The sequence below is a fragment of the Sus scrofa genome, chromosome 7 (assembly GCF_000003025.6).
Source record: "Sus scrofa isolate TJ Tabasco breed Duroc chromosome 7, Sscrofa11.1, whole genome shotgun sequence".
Lineage (NCBI taxonomy): Eukaryota > Metazoa > Chordata > Mammalia > Artiodactyla > Suidae > Sus > Sus scrofa.
The window spans coordinates 101,358,263-101,373,100 of NC_010449.5; the positions used below are offsets into that span (position 1 = coordinate 101,358,263).

Genomic DNA, 14,838 nt, shown 5'->3' on the forward strand with positions numbered 1-14,838 from the left:
CATTGTAATTTCTAGAGTACTGTAAAGGAAGAGCTTGATGATTCAGTTTCCTTTATCTTTGAGAATCTGAGTCCTGGTGATGAGTTAGAAGAGGGAATGTTCTACTTCTCAGACCCCTAGATTTTTTTTTTTTTAACTAATCTGCTAGAAAAGAGAAGGCTATTCTTTAGTGATTATGTCTTGTAAATAGGGGCAAGTCTCATTTTACATCTAGAGAATTCCAGGGAAAAAGACCTAACCAATGAAATAATCAGAGAATATGTGGAACTTTTCCCCACCTCTTTAAATTTAAGCTTTTTATTTTGAAATAACTATATTCACATGCAGTTATAAGAAATAATTCAGAGAGATCTCAGTATCCTTTACATAACTCTCTCCTACGGTAACATCTTGCAAACCTATTGTACACCGTCACAACCAGGGTGTTGACTTTGATATAGTCAAGATATAGAATATTTCTGTCACCACAGAGATCCTTCAGGTTACCTATTTATCGCCAAACTGACTTCCCTCTCACCATACCTCTTTCTTAAACTCTGGCAACTAATCTCCACTGCAGAACTAATTCATTCTCTATTTTATAATTTTGCCATTTTGGGAATATTATACAAATATATAATTATGTATTATGCAACCTTTGGGATTTATGTGACTAACTGAGCAAAATATATGCCACGGTTTGTTTAATTACTTACCTATTGAAGGATGTATGGGTAGTTTCCAGATCTAGCTATTATGGAAAAAGCTGGTATGCATATTTATGTACCAACTTTTATGTGAATATACATTTTCATTTTGCTGGAATAATACTCACTAGTGCAATTGGTAGGAAGTTGCATGTTCAGGGTTTTATAAAGCAGCCAAGTGTTTTCCAGAGTGGCTGTATGATTTTTACATCCCCTCTAGCAATGTATGATTCACTTTCTCCACATCTTTGCCAGCACCGTGTTGTCACTGTTTTCTATTTTAGTCACTGTGACAGATGTGTAATGATATCTCACTGTGGTTTTAATTTGCATTTACCTAATCACTAATGATGTTGACCATCTTTTCATATTCCTATTTGTCATCTGCATATCCTCAGATAAAATAATCACTTCAGGTCTTTTGCTTATTTTCTAAGTGGGGTTTTTTTTTCAACTGTTCAGTTTTGAGGTACAAAATACATCCTAGATACTAGTTTTTGTTTTGTTTTGTTTTGTTTTTTGTCTTCTAAGGGCCACACCCACAGCATATGGAGGTTCGCAGGCTAGGGGTTGAATGGGAGCTGTAGCCACCCGCCTACACCACAGCAGTGCGGGATCTGAGCCATGTCTGTGGCCTACACCACAGCTCACGGGAACTCCAGATCCTTAACTCACTGAGTGAGGCCAGGGATCAAACCTGTGTCCTCACGGATGCTAGCCGGGTTCCTTAATTGCTGAACCATGACGGGAACTCCTAGATGCTAGTTTTATGTTAGACAGATAGTTCGCAGTTTTTTTTCTCCCACTGTGTAGCTTGTCTTTTTATCCTCTTATGTTGTCTTTCACAGAGTAAGAGTTTATAATTTTGAGGAAGACCAGTTTATTAAGTTTCCTTTTATGACTTATGATTTTGCTGTCAAGCCTTAGAATTCTTTGAAGAGCCCTGAAGATTTTCTCTCATTTTTTTTTCCTAAAAATTCTATACTTTTATATTTCATTTTTAAGTACATGATCTATTTGGAGGTAATTTTTGTATAAAGAATGAGATTTAAGTCGAGGTTCAGTTTTTGCCTGAACATAGGTATGTACAATTTTCCAACACCATTTGTTGAAAGGCTATTTTTTCTTCATTGAATTGCTTTTGTACCTTTGGCAAAAATCAGTTGAGCATATTTGTGTAGGTCTGTTTATAAGTTCTCTATGCTGTTCCATTGGTCTATATATCTCTCCCTCCACCAATACCACACAGTGTTGATTACTGCAGCTATATAAGTTTTGAAATTGGGTAGAATGATTCCTCCCAATTCGTTCTTCTTTTTCAATATTTTTTTTTAGCTATTCCAGTTCCTTTTCTGTTCCATATAAATTTTAAATTATCTTGAATATCTATGAAAAACTCTCGCTGAGATTTTGACCAAAGTCATGTTAAACCTGCATATCAACTGGGGAGAATTAAAATCTTTACTATGTAAGCCTTTCTAATCCCCAAACATAGTATATCTCTTAATTAATTTATTTATTTTTCATTAGCATTGTGTAGTTTTCAACATACAAGTCCTGTTAGATTTATATCAAATACTTAATTTTTTGGAGCAATTGTAAATGGTATTTAATTTTTTCAGGTCCATATGTTCATTGTTTGTATATAGAAATACATTAGATTTCTGTGTGTTTATCTTGTGTCCTGTGACCTTGCTAAGCTCACTTAGTTCTAGGTTTGCGCAGATGAGAATGTGCATCCGTGTGTGTGTGTGTGTGTGTGTGTGTGTGTGTGTGTGTGTGTGTGTGTAGAGTCCTTGGGATGGTCTACATAGAAAGTCATTTTATCTGCAGATAGAGACAGTTTTATTTCTTCCTTCAATTATATGTATATTTTCTTTCTTTTCTTTTTCCTTTATGGCCACATCTGCAGCATATGGAAGTTCCCAGACTAAGGGTCGAATCAGAGCTGCAGCTGCTGGCCTATGCCACAGCCACAGCAATGCCAGATCCAAGCCGAGTCTGTGACCTACACCACAGCTCACTGCAATGCCAGATTCTTAACCTACTGAGCAAGGCCAGGAATTGAACCCATACTCTCCTGGATACTAGTTGGGTTCATTACCACTGAGCCGCAACGGGTACTCCGTATGTGTGAATTTTCTTTTCTTTACTTGCCTTATTCCACTGGCAGGAATTTCCCACACCATGTTGAAAAAGAATGATGACACACCCTTGCCTTGTTCCTGATGTTCAGGGGAAAGCATTTAGACATCAACTGTTGTTAGTTCTAGGCTTTTTATAGATGTTCACTAACAAGAGAAGAAAATTCCCCCTCAAATTTTTCTGAGTTTTTTTTTTTTTTTAATCATGAATGGGTGTTTGATTTTGTCGAAATCTCTTTCTTCATCAATTGATATGATAATGTGATTTTTCTTAGCCTGGGGACATGGTGGAATATAGTGATACATTTCTGAATATTGAAGCAACCTGTAAGACTATACTTTCAAGGATCATTTCTATAGTTTGTGAAGCAACCTGTGTCCTTGGAATAAACCCCACTTGATCCTGGTGTTTAGTTCTTTGTATATATTTGCTAAATTCTATTTGCTAATATTCTATTGAGGATTTTTGTGTCTATGTTCATCAAAGATATTGATTCGTAGTTTTCTTTTTGTTACTGTCTTTATCTCATTTTTGGTGTCAGAGTAATGCTAGCTTCATAAAATGAACTGGAGTCTTCCCTTCTCCTCTGTTTAAGGAAGATACTGTAGTTGAAGTTAAATATTTAAAGTTTTGATAGGATTCTATGGTGCAACCATGTAGGTCTGGATATTTCATTTGGGGGTGTATTTTAACTATTGATTCAGTTTCTTTAGTAGGTAAGTGGTTATTCAAATTATCTGCATGGGTGATTTGTGGTAGACAGTGTTTTTTTTAGAAATTAGTCCATTTCATTTATATTGCCAGACTTATGTATGTAGAGTTGTTTGTAGTATTCCTTTATTATTCTTTTGATGTCTGAGAGTTTATAATAACTCATGTTTCATTCATAATATCGATAGTTTGTGTCTTCTCTCTTTTTTCTTTTTCAGCCTTGGCAAGAGGTTTGTCGAATTTTATTTATCTGTTAAAGGAACCATCTCTGTTTCACTGATTTTATACATTGTTTTTTGTTTTCATTTTTATTGGTTGTTACTTCTCTCCTTGCTTTGGATTTATTTTTCTCTTTTTCTAGATTCTTTTTTTTTTTTTTTTTTTTTTTTTTTTGTCTTTTTGGCATTTCTTGGGCCGCTCCCGCGGCGTATGGAGGTTCCCAGGCTAGGGGTCTAATCGGAGCTGTAGCCACCAGCCTATGCCAGGGCCACAGTAACACAGGATTCCAAGCCACGTCTGCAACTTATACCACAGCTCACGGCAACGCCAGATCGTTAACCCACTGAGCAAGGGCAGGGATCGAACCTGCAACCTCATGGTTCCTAGTCGGATTCGTTAACCACTGCGCCACGATGGGAACTCCTCTTTTTCTAGATTCTTGAGATGTGAGCTTAGACGATTGATTTGAGACTTTTTCTCTTTTCTATATATGCAGTTAGTGCTATAAATTTCCTTATAAGCACTGCTTTAACTCTGTCCCACAAATTTTGATAGGTTGTATTTTTATTTTCCTTCAGTTTAATGCATTACTTGATTTTTCACAGATTCCTTTTGTCACTTATGTATTATTTAGAAGTGTCTTGTTTAGTTTACAACTGTTTGGAGAATTTCCTGTTATTTTTCTGTTGATTCTTTCTAGTTTGATTCCATTTTGGTTGGCAAACGTACTCTGTATGATATCAGTTCTTTTAATTTTGTTGAGGTTTGCTTCATGGCCCAGAACGTGGGTTGTATGGATGTGGGCTTTCCATGGTTCCTTGAAAATAGTGTGTATTCTTCTGTTGTTGGGTGGAATGTTCTATAAATGTCAGTTAGATAGAGACGTTGATGATGTTCATTTCTCCTATATTCTTGTGATTTTCTATTTGCTTGTTCTATGAATTGCTGAGAGGGGTATGTAGTTTCCAGGTATAATTGTATCGGTCTATTTTCCCTTTTAGTTTTAACAGTTTTGCTTCACCTATTTTGCAGCTCTGTTGTTCGGTGCATTGACACTTAGTATTATGCATTCTTGATGGATTGGTCTTTTTTTTGTTGTTATTTAATAATCCTTTTTGTACATGTTATATTTTTTGCCCTAAAGTCTAATTTATTTGGTATTTAAAAGGCCACTCCTACGTTCTTTTGATTAATGTGTGTATGATGTGTATTTTTCCATCATTTTACTTTCATCCTATCTATCATTATATTGGAAGTGAGTGTTCAATCCATTCTGCCATACTCTGTCTTTTAGTTCATATATATATTTAGACCTTTTACATTTAGTGATATGTATATGTTAGGGCTTAAGTTTAACATTTTATTATTCCTTTCAGTTTGTCCTCTCTGTTCCTTTTTTATTTTTTCTGGATTCATATTGGTTACTTGAATTCTTTTTTAGATTTAGTATTTTGATTTATCTATGTTGTTTTGGGTGTATTTTTTTTTGTATAGTTTTTAAAGTGCTGTAGGTATTACACACATATACAAAACCATAGTCAACTGGTCTCATCATTTTCAGTTTGTGTAAAATGCAGAAACCTCATATAAACCACCCTTTATGTCTTTTTAGCTTTCCTCATTTATAACATTGAATATTTTGTCTACATGCATCTAGAGCCACATCAGACAGCGTGGTAGTTTTTATTTCAATTGTCAGACACAGTTTAGAAGAATCAAGAGAAAATGAAAAGTCTACTTTATTTACCTATAGTTTTGCCTACTGTGTCATTCCTTCCTTCCTGAGCTTTTTAGATTCTTTCTTTTATAATTTCCTCTATTTAGAGAACTTCCATTAGCCATTAAGGTAGGTGAGCTGGCAGCAAATTCTTTCAGTTTTCTTTCATCTGAAAATATCTTGATTTCCCCTTATTCCTGAAGGATATTTTTACTCAATGAAGATTCTAGGCTGACAGTTGTTTTCTTTCAGCATTTGAAAAGTTTTGTGTCACCTTGCTCTGGCTTCTGTGGCTTCTGATGAGAAATCTTCCCTCATTTGATTAACTTTTGCATTATTGGTAAGATGTCATTTTTTCTCTAATGTTTTCAAGATTTTTTTCTTTGTCTTTAATTTTGGAAGTTTGGCTGTGCCGTGTTGTCTTAGCTTGGACTGCCATGACAGGACACCACAGACTAGGTGGCTTAAACAGCAGGAGTTAATCTTCTCATAGTTTTGAAGGCTAGAAGTCTGAGCTCAGGATGCCACCATGGTTGGGTTCTAGAGAGAATTCTCTTCCTGTCTTTCTGCTGGCTGCCTTCTGGACCTCTCTCTTCCTCTTCTTATAAGGCCACTAATCCTATTAGATTAGGATCCCACCCATATGAACTCATTCATCCTTAATTACTTCCTAAAATCCCTATCTCCAAATGCAGTCACAATGGCGGTTAGAACTTCAACATAGGAATTTGAGGGGTACAATTCAGTCTATCACAAATGTCATGGTGTGGATTTTTTAAAAAAATTAATCTGCTTGCATTTCACTCATTTTGAATCTTTAGGTAGATCTCTTTTACCACATTTGGGAAGTTTTTTTAAGTCATTCCTTTTTTGACTTCTCTTTCACCCATGCCTCCTTTCCTTCCGGGACTTCAGTAACATAAAAAAGTTATACCTTTTGTTGTCCACAGGTCCCTGTGGCTCTGCTCATTTTTTTTTTTCTATCTCTTTTCTCTCTTTTGCTAATATTAGGTAACTTCTATTTTTTGTCTTCCACTTCACTGAGTTTTCCTCTTCTGAGTCCTCCATTCTGCTGTTGTACCCATCCACTGAGTTTTCCATTTGGTTGCCGTGTTTTTCAGGTGTAAAATGGCCATTTTGTTCTTATTTATACTGTATTTTTATTTGATGATACTTTAATTTCTGTGCCGAGACTCTATTTTCTCATTTGTTTCAAGTGTGTTCATAATTGCTTATTGAAACACTCTTATGATAGCTACTTTAAAATCCTTTGTCAGATAATTCTACCATCTCTATCACCTCACTGTTGGCATCTCTGATGTTTCCTTTCATTCTGTTTGAGATTGTCTTAGTTCTTGCTGTTATTCCTGGTCTTCAGTTGAAATCAAAACATTTTTGTTAGTATAAGACTCTGGATCTTATTTAAACTTTTTGGTTTACTTGGCCATGTCTGACACTGCTCTTTTAGGGAACAGTGGGGAGAGCCACCTCCTTACTGCCCACTCCAGGTGGAAGTCTAGGCTCTCTAATTACTATTAATACTCAGGGAATGGGCTTGTTACTCCTGGGAAGGGTTTGAAGACCTGGCTCCCCCCAGGCTTCCTCTGATACTGAAATGGTAGCAGAGGACTTTCCTTCTTATGGAAAGATAGTGGTAAAAGGCCTCCTCTGACATAAACACAGAGGGCATGGAGAGTGGTTCCTTGTTACTGTGAAAAAAATTCAAGGCCCATAAGGGGCTCTAAATTTCCACCATGCAGATGAGACTTTTGTATTGCATGGCAGAGTTAAAAGTTCTTGCTCCCCCTTGGCCTTCTGACACCACACAGATGGGCAAGTTGGGATGCCTCATTATAGCCTAGCAAGGGTGGAGGTTCAGAGTCCCCACTTGGTCTTTGCTGGTCTGGATAGGGGTGAAACCACGCTTTTTTCCTATGGTGTTTGGCTGGAGTATAGCAACTACTTTGTAAGTTTTCTGCCTTCCTTGACCTTCCCCCCCTTTTTGGGGGGTTCATAGGGCTTTTATTTGTTTCTACCTTAATGTGTTTCTGTATGCTATTTCTCCAACATCTAGTCCGAGATTTATCAGACAAAAAGAAAACTGAGGAAACTCACTGATAGGTTGTTCCTTAGGTCCTGAGGTCCCTAGTCAGTCTGCTTCTCTCGATGTCGTTCAGAGTCTGTTTATGCTTGTTTTATATATAATGTCTAGGTTTTTGTGTATGTGTGTGTGTTTAATAGAAGGCATAGGAACAAGGAACAGGGATATCCACTCCAATTTCTTGGAAGTGGAAGTCAAAGTCTGTGCATTTGTTTTGAAAACACCAAAGCACTTGTTAAGGATATGATATCTGATGGAGCATTTGATGGTCACTTACGGGCTGACTAGAGGAACTCAGAGTAAGGCTCCCAGGGAGCTGTCTGAGGTACTGAACACTCCTTAAAGTTTCTGGCTCAGTGGATGAGAATTTTCCATCTCTCTGACTTACTGTATCAAATAACCTTAAACTTTTTTTCTGTTTTCACTAATTTTGGTAACAGCCTCTAACTACTCTGTCCTTCCTATCACACTCAATTTTTAACTGCTGCCTTGTGAACCCATGCTTTGCTGGGGCTTAGTAACTGGCCATGCGTTGCCTACTTTTGATAGTAATGAATACCATCCCCTTGTCTGATTGGATTCTTAGAAAGTTCATAGCACTGACATTGTCTTCAATTGCTTTTGTCGTTGTTAACTTTAACTATTGACTTTCCCTATTTGTGGAACAGTAGAACAAGTTCTTTGGAAAAATGCAAAGCAGAAGGGAGGTCCTCCCTCAAGATGCTAATACTTTCAGAGGGAAACTAGAATTAATTACAAGTAGGGGAAAATTTCTGGAACCTTTTAATTATACTGCATTCACTGTTTCTTGTGGTTTTTTGTTTGTTTTTTAATGGGTACACCTGCTGCATATGGAAGTTCCCGGGCCAAGGATTGAATTCAAGCCATAGCTGTGACCTACACTGCAGCTGTGTCAATGCCAGATCCTTTAATCCACTCCACCGGGCTAGGGATCGAACCTGCACCACCACAGCAACGTGAGCCTCCGCAGTTGGATTCTTAACCTACTGTGAAAGAGTGAGAACTCCCTGCATTCATTATTTTTAACTTTTAAGGTATAGGGAACATAACATAAAATAAATAATCGCTATATTGTTTTTTTCTTTTTGTTTTCCTTCAATTTTGAGTATTTGCAGAGAAATAATGGCAAAAAATTTTACTTTATTCTACTGAGAACACCAACAGGGAATGATGCAGCCATGGCAAAAAGTATATTTTTTGATACTTTAAGAGAAAATTCTCTCAGAAATAGAAAAAAAAAAGAAAAAAACAAAACAAACAAACAACCATGGCAGTCTCTTATTATGACTTGACTTTGGGGCCAAGAAGTACTAATTATTTCCTCCCTCATTCCATTCCTGATGCAATAGGTAGAAGGCAGAAAGATTAGGTCTAAAAATTTTTATGACCGTGAAAGAAAGTTCTTAAACTTCTTCCTTTATCAGATAGCAAATTTTGGGGGGGCCATACCTGTGGCATATGGAAGTTGCTGGGACAGGGACTAAATCTGAGCTTCAGCTGTGACTAACACCGTGACTGTGACAACGCAGGATCCTTAATCTGCTGTATTACTGTGGGAACTCCCTATCTGATGGTAACTTTACTGGTTGTGTTTTTAGGACTTAACCTCCTCCTCCACCAAATAGGTAACAGTTTTCCCTTCTTGAGCTTTATGAAAACCTTTCATAGAAATTTTATCTGGCTATCAGTTAACCCTCATATACTTAGTTTGTTTCATGGGATTATAGACATTGGAAAATGCAAGCCTAAAAAAAAGTACAGGCCATTGAGAATCCTCAAAGGGCTTGAAATCCAGTGATCTGGTGAAGGGTACTGAAGGCGTTTCACGTACCCATTCCCAGGAGTGTGTGTGATGCCTTATAGATATTAATTGAACCTCATGATTCCCTAAATTATGAACTTCAAAGTGGAGATACTGTCTCCACTGTATTCTTCCTTAAATTTTTGTAATGAAAGCAGACATTATATCCCTTTGCTTGTACAAACAGCCGATGCCTGGCCATGGGCCACTTTCTAACATGTATGAAACTAATAAGTCCACATGAGGATTAAATCTGTAACTCACACTGAACTCTTTGATCTAGTCAGCTGAACTAATCAGCACAATCTAGAAGGCAGTGCCTAACAGGAACATACTCAGCTGTCTGTAACTAACTACTTTTGGAAACTTTTAATGTCTTGGCCAGACCAAACTAGTAAGTTGGGAAGCCTGGATTTGATTTCAGGTTTGCTGGATTCCAAAGCCATACAACTTTAAAGAGTTATGGTGCTCTTTAAAATGGTATTTTAGTCTCCCCTGCACGTAGTGTGATGAATCTCTGAATGGATGATGAATTGTTCTGAACGATGTGGTTTATTATACATTGTACATTGTGTGCTCTGTGCCACTGACTTGTTAAGGGTCTATGCAAATTCTTCTGAATATTGATAAGATGAGGGAAATGCTACTCTCCATCTTCCCTGAGGATATTATGAGTATTAAACATCTCTGAAGAGAAGTTCTACAACCATACCATCATGATAACAAGAAAAGTCTGAATTCGTAAAAAGTCAGAATCAGTGATTACTTAGAATTTTAAAAAATCACATTCGAGAACATTCAGTAATGAGGAACAATGATTTATTAAGTGGACTTGTGGGTTTTTTAATTGAATATATAATAATTCTTAGGAAAAATATTTCTATGAATTGCAGGAAGAAGGTGCTACCTGAGTGCTTAAAAGCAGTTTGTTCTTTTAAGAAACTTGGTCATGCTCTCTGAGATCTTGAACCTGTGGTGATATTTTTTTCACAAACCCTTTTATATAGCAGAAGAATAACTTCAAGGTGAGTTACACATAAACGGTCACAGATTTCAAATGTGAAAGATATGAATGATGGGGTCTACTCTGAGTGCCTGCTCAATGGGGATGGACAGCAGTGAAAGTCACTTGTTCTGAAGTTAAATGGATCTGGATTTCAGTCTTGAAGTCGCCTTTAATTAAGTGACCGTGGGCAGGTTACTTAGCCTTTTCACCACCAGGTATTCTCATTTCCAAAATGGGGAGAAGACCGGGTACCTGGATTCATAAAAGTGTTGGGATATTGAATGAGATAATTCATGAAAAGTGTTCTGAACAGTACTTACAACCTAACAAAGGTTAACTGTTCTATTACTAATGTTATTGTTAACGCTATTAATAAGATGTAGTAAAAATGATGCTCTTACCCTCTGAGAGATTTAGGTAATAAATGAGTCTATATTTGTTAGCATCCCAATATGACAAATCCATGTAGAGCATCCTGTCCCCTCATTTCTGCTTCTTGTCTAAGGAGCAAAGAAATGACAGATTCAATCTAAAATATCCTTAGGTGACTCAGTTAACTCTGGATTAGGTTAGGGATTAGGACTGCCATGTCATAGGTCTGAAACAGGAAGATTTATGTATTTATTCCAGACTCTACCAGACGTTTGCTGCTGCCTTGAAAGTCTGAACCAGCCAAAAAGAGGAAGGGGCTCCAGGGAACTGTTTGCTGTAGGAAGAATGCTGGCTTTTGCCTTGACTTCTTTTCTGCTCACTGCAATAGCAACTCCACTTTGTAATACCCTCTCTAGTCATGCCTTCTGATCAAAGTAGTTATTTAAAGGTTGTGGCTAATAGGAGAGAAGATACCCCCGGTATTTCCCAGAACAGAGCTCGCATTCTGGGAATCTTGGGTCCATGTGACTTCCCGAGTAGGTGATTCACACTGAGCAAGGAGATAGGTTTGGCATGACACAATCTGCAGATTCAAATAAATCCCCGGAGAGAGATGAGGCTGCCGAGAGAGCCCCTTTTGCCAGCTGAAGCTCCCAATGTATGCACAAAACACCCCGTCCCAGGCCCCAGATGTGTGCAGGTTTCTAATTGCCAGTGCTGCACTAAGATTTGAAGGGTGAGAGAGTTGCAAAATCACGAACACCGAGGGCGGTGTTAGGAAGGCAGCTTCCTGCACACTGTTGTAGGTGTTAGTGAGATTATCAATTGCTCCGGGAGAGACGCAGGACTGGAGGGTTTAGGGAATGTGGTGGTCCCTCTCTTCCCGGTTTCTGCCTCCCGAGGTGGTGTTTTCCTAGAGATATGTACCCTGCACTTCCATTTCTGCAGTGAAATTAATTCGAGCTTGGCAGGTAAGTCTTTCAGGTCACCTTTTAAAAAAAGGTATGAGAGCTGTGGTGTGGGTGGGCTGGACCCCATTCTCTTCCATCGGACATATTTTATTGGTGCAAAAGTTGTATTTGGAAGCTGAGATGTGGCACAGAGATTTGCAGCAGCAGATGAACTATGTGGCCCCGGGAGAAGAGACGGGGGCATGAACAAAAGGAAGGGAAGGGGACTCAGGCATTTTCTCCCTAACAAAGTGCCCGTTTTGCTTGGAAATTTTGCCCCCAGGCTGGTGCCTGGCTCCAGGACAGGGTCTTGGGAATGAGTTATAGCTGTGATCTTCCCTGTTTTTCTTTTTCTTTCTTTCCTTTTTTTTTTTTTTTTTTCTTCTGCTCTCTTAGTTACCACTGCATGGGAGCAGGCAGACAGAAGCAGGGTTGCACGCTGTCAATACAGGCTGCAGGAGTCAATAAGCAGCCAGACAGGGAGTGAAATTGGAGGAGGCAGCTATAGATTTCTTAGGTTATTTCTTGTGAGTTTTTCAGAACTTGTGTGATTCAGGCTTGTCAGATACTATTTTGAGCAGGGCTGAGACAAACACATTCCCTTGGTGCACCAGATGTTGTCTGCAATCTCCCAATTTCCAGAGGCACCTGGGTTGGCTTTCTTGGGGGCACAGGAATGTCCAGCAAGAGCTGGGAGTGAGGGAACGGGAAATCACAATGGGGAAGGTAAATGTTCTACTGCTCTGGGGTTTGAAATCATAATATAACCCTGGAGATAATTATTAGGGTGATTGTGATTGGCTTCAGGGAATGAAGGACTGTGCCTCATTCAATTCGGTGTGTGGATCAGAGTGGATACTCAATGAATGCATGTTGATTAAATATTAGCACCCAAATGTGTACTTTTTGGGTGAGCTCAGATTCATATGCTTCTTCTCCTTAGAATGTCAAGGTGAAATAATAAGAAAGGCTAATGTTAATAGGTGGGCAAATTATGAAGAGATGAGTTCTATTGAAGTAGAATAATATACTCAATTAGAAACATTGGACAGTGTTAATCTGTCTGTCTGTCTATCTATCTATCCATCTATTTGTCTCTCTTCCTCTGTCTCATTTCTTAACCACCCGGTCCTAGGAGAATTCCAGACAGGTTTTAAAGACAGACTTAATGCAGATTAGCATCATTAGAGATAAAAATGACAAAAGATAAGCTTTCATCCAAAGGTTGATCTTCTGTGGTTCTGCACTGACATGACTGAAATGTAAGAGGAACTGTAATTTTTAATTTAAGCCCTTATTTCTACTTCCTTTTCCACCAACCTCATACCCGATACTGCAAACATGGAGGGAAGTACACAGGTGCTCAGCCCTGCTCTCTCTGAGTCTCATGAGGTAAAACTAGCAAAGGGCAGGTGGCAGTTGCACAGGTGATGGAGTCATACACAGAGGGCTGGTTAAACGTTTGCTCTTTGAAGGTCATAAAGCAGATAAGTGCGTGGTCCTTCTCCATTCCTTAGGCAAGGTTGCTCTTTTAGCCACAGCGTTCTTTGCTTACTTTTTCTCCCCGTGTTTGAAACTGAAAACAGGAAAAGCATGGTCTCCCTTTCCATCCTGCATAATATAATATTCTATTATTTTCTCAGATGCTAAAATATTCTATTATCGCTGATCACTTCCTCCTCTGCTCAGAATGTTTGACACCGGCTGCAGTTTACATAAAAACAGCACTGGCTGCCTAGAGCTTGAATTGCCTTGAGAGTGAGTGCTGCAGACTGGGAGGGGGATTCCGGGTATGCTGATGAATTCCTGCAACTGCAGAGGCTGGGAGCCTGGCTGGGAGCCAAGTGGGGTGGTGGACAGATGCTTTACATTCTGGGTCGCCTTATCTCAGCTAATATTCCCAGGTGCTGACCTGGAGCTGGGAGAGGGGTACCTTTATTCAGTAGGTTGCAGAAATACTGACTTAACCTCTGCTCTGTGTAGGGTGTAGAATCCTGCTGTAATTGGAAGTCAACTTCGGGGTTCTCTTTCCCCCAAGAAATTCACTCTGCTACCTACATAGCAGGTTCTCTTCCATTGTCTCATTTATGTCTCTCAGGAGGGAAGTTTGATCCCATTTAACAAATGAGGAAATTGAGACTCAGTTTTAAGCACCTTGCCTAAAGTTGCACAGCTAGTGAGCTGATGAATCATAATTAAAACTGTTTACTTTGAAGTATGGGTTTGTTTCAACACCATGACACATTGTAAGAAAAGGCCCATTCAGAAAATACCTTTTTATAAGACACCTTAAGGGTTGCAAAGTTTGCCTAGGGAGGGCCCATTGAGGAGTAGAAAGTAAGGTGAGTCTTGAACAGATGACCAAGAAGCTCAGTCCAAAGTGGCTTAACCAGACGGGAGAGTTTATTGGCTCGTATATTTGAGAAGATCAAATAATTTCACAAGGTCTGGATTTTTTCAGTCTGTGCTTGTCTCCTGCTGTGTTGGCTTTACCCCCAGCATCTCCCATTGCCCTCTGGACCCTCCCACCCAGCAGCAGTAGGGCCCCTTCCCTCCTGGTCCCACACAGTTCCTGAGCTCCCTTTTTCTCATTAAACCCAGCAGTGGCCAAGGGAATATGGGTAATGAGCCCTTCAGCACCTTCCCCTAGAGCACATGGGTGAAATTAACAGAGAGGCAAGTTCCTCAGAGGAATATCAGAGTGGGAGAAGGAGGGATGGATGCTTGGCAGCTTACCAGCATCCCTAACAGAGGATTTAGAGAGTGAAGGGGAGCGGGAATGCATCATGAAGAGTGGTGGCAACTAGGGGTGGGTGGGTCTGGGTCAGGATTTAGGATACCAGCTCTGCAACCCTGCTTTTGCCAGGTGTGACTTCTTACCAGTGCTGTCTAACTCTGGAACCACCCTGTTGCAGTTTGATAGCTTCCTCTTGGGCTCTGGGATAGGTCAGGCATCGTAGAATAATGAGGCAGAAATAAATATACCTAGTAAAGTGAGTCATATCAGTGCAAGTGGGGTGGCGTCCTTCCCCTGGTTGCTCCCATGATTCCCCATCTCTGCTCTGGGGCTGCACAAACCCTATAAACTAAGTGCCCATTAATGTTTGTT

At 39.2% G+C, this 14,838-nt stretch overlaps 1 protein-coding gene across 32 annotated transcripts in view; it reads left to right on the forward strand.

Annotated features, from left to right (window-relative positions):
- NRXN3 (neurexin 3) overlaps window positions 1-14,838 on the forward strand; it is a 1,647,030-nt gene that overhangs the window by 225,483 nt on the left and 1,406,709 nt on the right. Inside the window, exon 1 of one of the 32 annotated variants that reach the window (XM_021099988.1) lies at window positions 11,568-11,750. The exons of the other annotated variants lie outside the window; for them this stretch is intronic. The gene's annotated coding sequence lies outside the window, so the exon portion shown is untranslated. Of the gene's footprint in view, window positions 1-11,567; window positions 11,751-14,838 lie in introns of those variants that run through there. 32 annotated transcript variants of the gene reach the window in all.